Source organism: Fukomys damarensis, unplaced genomic scaffold (genome assembly GCF_012274545.1).
Source record: "Fukomys damarensis isolate Sample0158 unplaced genomic scaffold, DMR_v1.0_HiC HiC_scaffold_35, whole genome shotgun sequence".
Classification (NCBI taxonomy): Eukaryota; Metazoa; Chordata; class Mammalia; order Rodentia; family Bathyergidae; genus Fukomys; species Fukomys damarensis.
The window spans coordinates 17,791,117-17,798,636 of NW_022900947.1; the positions used below are offsets into that span (position 1 = coordinate 17,791,117).

The window sequence follows — 7,520 nt, forward strand, 5'->3', positions numbered from 1 at the left end:
GAGCGGTAGGGTCTGCACAATTCCATTTCGGTGTCATTTTACCCCTTAGCTTTGGGGACTTGAAAAAGTCTGGTCTTATTTTGGAAATCCTATCCATCTGTATTACGCTGGCTTTAGGGAAGTCGAAGAGGTTGTGAAACCCATGAAGAGCTTTCAACCTGGAACAAAACTAACTCCAGACCTAGAATTTGCAGTCGTTTTAGGAAACGCTCAATTGCAGTGAGAAAACTGAAGTAGTAAGTGTTAAGACGCGTCACGATCCGCGCCACCCTTGTTTTTACCCAGCACAAATATGTACTCAAGGTATGTTCTGACTGACCACAGTATGGACAATGGGCAGTCAAGACACTCTTCACTCTTTTTTTTTCCTTTGTGCCTTACAACTTTCAGGATTAGCCCTTCCTATGTTTCCCCCACAAGGTATTTTATAGATGTGGATGCGAAGGATGAGGAATGTCTAATCGCATAGTCATTAATTAGGGCTACATCTAAAGTGATATCAAGTTGGTGGGGCAAGATGACTAAGATAGAAATTAATATACAGTGAGAAAGGGACTGGGCTCTCAAGGAATTGAGTGAAAAATAAAGATGTCAGAATTGTGGCTGGAGGCACATCTGAAGAAAGCCAGGATAAGATAAGAGATGCAATGGCCAGGCCTACTAAGACATAATCAGCAACTTGGAATTATTTTGTAATTAGCCCGACCTGGTTCAGTAAGTCCAGATAGGCATCAGACCACCAGAGCATGCGGACCCATCCCTTCCCCAAAATGCCTTTGTTCTTTCTATGCATCCTTGCTCTGTGACCCACTTTCCTATTGGGTCAATATTAGCTAGACAGCTATACTTGTAATCTATAGGTTGCTTTTTAGTTTGACCCACGTTGTACCCACGTGTGACTTTGCTGTAAAAATCACCCTTGACAAAGGGCCTTGATAGCCACTGTCTCAGGAGCTATCTTTCAATAAACTTTTCCTACTCTTAACCTCTGTTGTCCCTTGGCATTCACTCTTCTATTTCAGAGAACATGAACTCGGCACTTTTGCGCTTTTGCTACCTAACAAGTTGGCAGGTTAAAACTTATATTTCTCCTATATCAGTAGGACTTTGAGTTTCTCCTAGAAACTCTGCTTGCTCAACTGCATTCATTCTTAGAAGAAATGCACAAGAAAATAATCTATGCATTAAGTCAAGCAGGAGGAGTTTTGTTTTGTTGTTTGTTTTTGTGGGGTTGCGGACTGAACCCAGGACCTTCCCCAAACTAGCTCTGCTCTACATGCCTGGCCCACAATCTTTGTTTCTCATGCTGTGTCTCTCTGGCTGCCCTGAAGACCATACTCTATACTCTAGTAGTTCTTCGCAAATTCTCGGAACTCCATTAAGGAAGATTAAATGCAACTGAAACTTCACAACAGGCAGGACTTTTATTTTTGTTTTGAGGTTTTTTTTTGTTTTGTTTTTCAGCACCGGGGATCAAACCCTGGACCTTCTGCTTGCAAGACAGGTGTGGTGCCATTAAGCTAAAACCCCAGCAAAGACTTTTATTTTTGTACCAAACCCACTTTCTAAGTCAACACAAAGAAGAGTGAATTTGTTTTTACTTATAAAATATTCAGTACAACATTCCACCAGAAGTGTACATTACAATATATTGGCTTTTGTCAGAGATCATGATATAAATCACTAAATTATGAACCTGTCCTAATTTTCTCTTTCTGCCTCATTTTACAAATGAAGGAACTTGATTGTTAAGTCATGCCCATGTTCACACAGCCAGCTAGTGTTGACCATAGAATCAAAATCCAGATCTGACTCCCAACAATTCCAGTCCCAGGCTCCAAGTTTCCCAGTTTCAAGATTATTATAAAGTGCTCTAAAAATTTAGAGAAATAATTAGAATTCAACCTCCAGAAATGTTCCAATCTAAGAGAATCAGGCTATCATAAATGTGTAGGGAACTTGGTAAAGGAGAAACTGAAATCAAGGTATTGAGACTTTCCCCTTGGGCCTAGGATATATCTAAGAAAGCCAACCTAACAGTTGTGTGCAACCTGAGTGACTAAAGAAAGGTCATATTCACCAAATGATGATGCCCTTTCTGGAGTCTAAAATAAAGGGAAATAGTTTCCAGAATCTGTCTGGATGTTTACACTTCCTGGGGGGAGGGGTAGAATTCTAGGTCTAAATGATCTGTTCTAGATTTTTAGACATAATTATCCCTACAGTAAAGAACCACCCACTGAGTCTGCACACACTTTGTGGAAGTGTTTCCAGAGAAGATTCTGTTTCCTTTACTCTGACTCTGCCTGTTAGACAATGTTCTGATCACTGATGTGGTCTATGGCCTGAACTTAAATTACCTGTAGAAAATGTCTTATGCTGTTAACCAACCCCAGGGCTCAAGCCAGAGGTGTCTCTCAACCTAAATTAATGAAACCTTTTCCTTGAATATTTTAGTGTATTCTTGTAGCAACATCGAGTTAGGTGCTATGTGTTAGATTGTTTATAAGTGGAGAAATAGATGCATAAAGAAGTGTGGCCAAGAAGACAGTTGTGGGATTCAGCCTATGCTGAGCTGCTAGATGTCGATCTCATTCCATTTTATTCTCCTGAGAGGTGTATCTTGGTCACTTTCTCATTGCTGAGACCCAAGACCTGGCACCCACAAATTAAAGGAGAAATTTCGTGTTTCAGTCCCGGGTTGGCTGGCTCCAGAGGAAACACAGCAGGGCAGAGGGTCATGGTGAAGGAAAACTGTTCATCCTTGGTGGCTAGGGAGCAGAGAACCAAGAGGGGAGCTGGGAAGGAAGACACACACCTCCAGATAATGCCCTCAGCAACCTGCCTCTTCTGACCAGACCCCATCGACTAACTGCCAGGTAAGCTATAATGCCCTACCATCTAGTCATCTTCCAAACACTTGAAGCCTGGGGTGGTGGTGGGGCATAAACCATCATAACAAGTTTATTGAGAATGAATGCTCCCACTCTGACAGCCTCAATGTGAACTGATCTATGTTGTCCAAGAGGAGAACTAATTTACAGAGCTCTAGATGGTTAAGTCAGAATCTGGAGGAATTGGAGCCAGTCTGACTTCAGATCCACCTTGTTAACCATTACCCTATCATTGTTACCCATTCCTTAATTCCTTCATTCATTTATTCACACAACAAATGTTTAGGCTCCAGTGTCAGGCACAGAGTTAAGTGCTAGGGAAGGAGGAAAGAACCATAAATGCATAGTTCTTGCCTTTATGAGACTCATTGGAGGGAGGGACAAACATTCAACAGATAAATGCATGAATAACTGTGTTGATAGGTAAGTGCTCAAAAAGGTCACCTACAGATGACTGGAGCTATGACACATGTAACAAGCGGCCTTGATCTAGACTAAGTGTGAAGGAAGGCCTCTGAGAAAAGAGACACTTAGACAAAGACCCCCCCCGCAAAAAAAAAAGAAATAAGAAATTGGCCCACAAAGAGAAAAAAGCATTTCAACAGAAGCCCTGAAACTTAGAAAAGCTATGTGCAACTCATGGGTGCAAGGAAAGGAGGGAGATGAGGTCTTTCAGGAGCAGGAAAGGGGAGTATCTTGTTGAGCCTGAGGAGTCCTGCAGAGGACTTAAGAATTTATCCTTCATAAGACAATAGGAAGACAACAGAAAGTTCTAAGTGGGAAAACAACATGATCACTCCTGAGGGATTGCCAGGATCAACCCACCAATCTGGCTCTTTGAATTATCTTTAGCTATAAAACACTTATAAATTTAAAGTAATTCTCAGTACTATTTTTAATTCCCTGATCCTCTCTACTATGTAAGAGATAGAAATAGTTATGAAGTGTAGTAGGAGCTATGGCTTGCCACCAAAATCTGACTTCCAGAATGAGACATCCCTCTGCTGCCGGTGCTGCCCACAGACACCGCTCAGCTATGACTGAAGTGTTATTGTGAATAATTAAATATGACCTTCTGTAATTAGGACACAGGACCGCTTGCACACGAACGTCCTCCTCCAGTGTCCACATTTCTATTGGAGTTTCACTATATAGGTGCGACTGACTGAATCATTGGTGCTAAGAGAGAACTCAATTTCAAACCTCTCTCCCTTCTTTAAAGGTTAGATTTGATGCTAGGAACGGTTCAAGAAAGTATATTATGATTGGATTTTGTTGTTGACTTCTTGTTAGCTGCCAGTAAGTGAGGAATTAGTTTTGCACTGCCCTAATCTCAGTAGTCTGAATAAGATAAAAGGGGCAGAAAGATGCTCTTAAACCCTCTTGTTGCCTTTGCTACCATGTAGGTGCCATGTTGTTTCTCCTCTGTGACACCTGTCTGCCATCCACCCTGCTTCAGAGCCAGCAGATGATGGACTGAAATCGCTACAAACTATAATGCAGATAAACCCTTCCTCTCTAACTTTAGATGTTTGGTATTTCATTAAAAGTAACTAACACAATTAGGTAGAAGTACAAATTCCCTATGATGAATGTGATCATTATGTATGGTAAACACGTATCAATACAAAAATTATAAAGAAGAGCAACAACAGCAACAACAAAGAAACTACTGACCTCCTTGACTTTAGGAGGCCAAACATTACCCTTAGACCATGCTAATGCTGCCATCTTGTTTTTCTTATTTTTTCTCTTTTTAAAATTAGTGCATATTGGTTTTACAGATTAATGGGTTCCATTTTGATGTATTTGTATGTGCCTTAACATATTTTAATCATTTCCCCCAGGACCCCCTTGTCCCACCATCTCCCCTAGTTTTACATGTTTTGATCAAAATATGTTAATGCTGCTATTTTCTGAATGTACATCCTATGAAGAGCCATGACGATTGATTACACATGTGCAGACCACTGATCGCTTCCAATCACCTTTCTTCACACTTTATATTACTTTGCTTTCTGATCAGATAAATACCCCAAACCCTATCCTTACTAAGGTTGATTTGAGTCATGGGTCTCCCATCTTCTCGTGCATGACCACTTTGTGAATAAACTCTCCTTTTCAACACTTGTCATTTCAGTGATTGGCAAACTGTGAGCCTAGTTTGGTAACCGTTTGATGAACCAGCCAGGCAAATCCAAACAACTTTTCCATGGCTTGACAGCCCTTTGTTAGCATCGAGATCCTGAAGTCCGAGCAGGTCCCTGGATCACTTGTCCCAGCTCCTGTCCCTGGGTTTTTCCCGACTTTGAAACCACCAATCTTCCGTGTACTTTTTCAACAAAGAAATGGTTTCTGGATCTGAGTGGCATGTTATCTGGTGAGTAACTTTAGTACAAGTGGAAGAGTTTCTACTTTTCCTTCCCTTTAATTTGGTCTTCATTTTGAGGATCCTGGTCTCAAGGAGCCCCAGTATTTGACTTCTGAAAGGAAACTCTGGTTTGGCCTTCATTGTGAAGAAGGATTAGGGAATCTGTAGTCACAGAAGTTCTCCTTTGACTTCCAAAAGGGAGCATTAGTCTGGTCCCCTTTGGTCTGAAAACTGATTCTAGCTATCACATAAATAACATAATTATAAATTTCTGACTGGCTGATTCTAAGTTCTGAAGAATAGGAAATGTCAATTTGTTCCCCACATGCAGCCCATTGGGTTACATTTTCCAAAATTAAGTGACTTTCAACAATCTATGAAAAGATTTCTTTTGTGATAATCCTAGTGCCGTTTGGAATCTAGAAAACGGGTTCCAGAGATAGCATTGGGCAGAATTTAATTCAAAACCATCAAGGTAAATTGCCCCCAGCATCCCTAGGAATAGCGTTGGCACGAGGCTATTCCTCGACAGGGATTTTTTCTGTACGTATTAATATAATTGAGTTATAGTAACATCTCGTGGTCTTTTTCTGGTGATTTAACTTTTGATTCTGCATGTTTCCTTTAGGTTTTGTTTTGTTTTTTTGTTTGTTTTTGTTTTTGTTTTTGTTTTTTTTGTTTTTTGGGGGTACCAGGGATGGAACTTGGGACCTTGCACTTGCAAGGCAAGTGGCAGTACCACTAAGCTAAATCCCCAGCCCCTGCATGTTTACTTTACTTTATTATGTTTCTTTCTTTTTTTTTTTCTGAGGCAGGCTCTCACTACATAGTTCAGACTGCTCTGCAACTCACTATGTAGCCCAAGCTGGTCTCTAACTCTCAGCAAGCCTCTCCTGTGCCACGCCCAGCTTGAAAGATTTCTAATGCAGAGCATTAAGATAATTCTTGGACTGCAGTTATAGGGTTAACATGTAAAAGCTTTCAGTTCTCTATTTTTCTTTCCCTGGCTTTATTTGCTTATACTGTATTAAGATAAATTTGTCATTCAAGCTCACTTGGAAGTTTATTGTTTAAGCCAATTCTAGCCAGAACAAACACCTAACCATTAACTCTTAAATCTCATTTGAGACTAAGGAAAGGAAAAAAATAAAGTAAAAGAGGTTGTTTAAAAACCAAGGTTCTGGGTTGGGTATTTAGCTCAGTGGTTCTGGCACCTGCCTTGCTAAATGCAAGGACCTGAGTTCAATCTCCAGTACCAAAAAATAAAAACCAAGGTGCAATCAGAACTGCTTTACTGGAAAAATTTAGTCTATAGCCTTTATGAGAATACTAATAAAAATCTTAAAGTTTACATAAATAAGTGATCTTAACTTTTTTCCACTTTGTCATAAATGTAATTTAGATTCAATCATCTTATATAAACTGTGAATTTGTATTACATATTACTTTGTCTCGTGACTAAAATTCTAAAGTAAATGCTATAGGATCATTGTGTATGTATGTGTTTATGTGTTACCTTTGTACACATGTTATGGCTATGCGACAAAAATCTCTCAAAGAACTTAATTCAAACTGGCTAACAGATAAGTGAGAATTCATGCAAATTAAAACTATTAAATTTATCCAGATATCTTTTAACCCACACTGGTTGGTTCAGTAATACTACATCAAGGTCAGGCCCCTGATTGGGTGAGAAGCGACACAACAGGGGGGACGTTTGAGTTGATGTACCCGAAAATTCTAGAATATCCTCAACCTGCTAGGAAAATCAAAATTGTCCCGCCTCTCCTTACAAAATCTTATGGTCCATCTTTGCAGGATGATGTGAAGGTCTTCTCTCTGCAGAATAATATTCACCACTACCACCACCGTCAGAATACAACCCTTTCTACTGGTCAGTAGGCAACAATTAGAGTGAAGTAACTATATGTGATGGCCCAGGGATCTCATAGGACTGATAGTATTAAAATGCAACCCTACTCCAAAGAAGTTATAGGACCTGGCCAACAGGTACCAACATAAGCCAGAAGTTCTTGCACGGGTCTGAATCCTGAAAGTTAGAGATAGGGAAAATAGAACATAAGTTGGAGAATATATTAATTTGGGAGAATTTTCAGGATGCAAGATTTACTATTCATTTAAGAACTTCAGGTAATAATGTGAACACACTTAGGAATTCTTCTAAAAACATGGGAAGATCAATACTCCCCAGTATATCATTAAGTAGAAAAGCCAGAATGAGTGTAGTTGTCAGT

General features: G+C 39.9%; 1 long non-coding RNA gene across 1 annotated transcript; it reads left to right on the plus strand.

The window, feature by feature from the left end:
• The first annotated feature begins 55 nt into the window (after window positions 1-55).
• On the plus strand, window positions 56-7,202 carry LOC104852673. The gene is made up of 4 exons (XR_777560.2): window positions 56-303; window positions 2,695-2,879; window positions 5,035-5,274; window positions 7,084-7,202. It is a non-coding gene; the product is annotated as an uncharacterized LOC104852673 (long non-coding RNA).
• The last annotated feature ends 318 nt before the right edge of the window (window positions 7,203-7,520 follow it).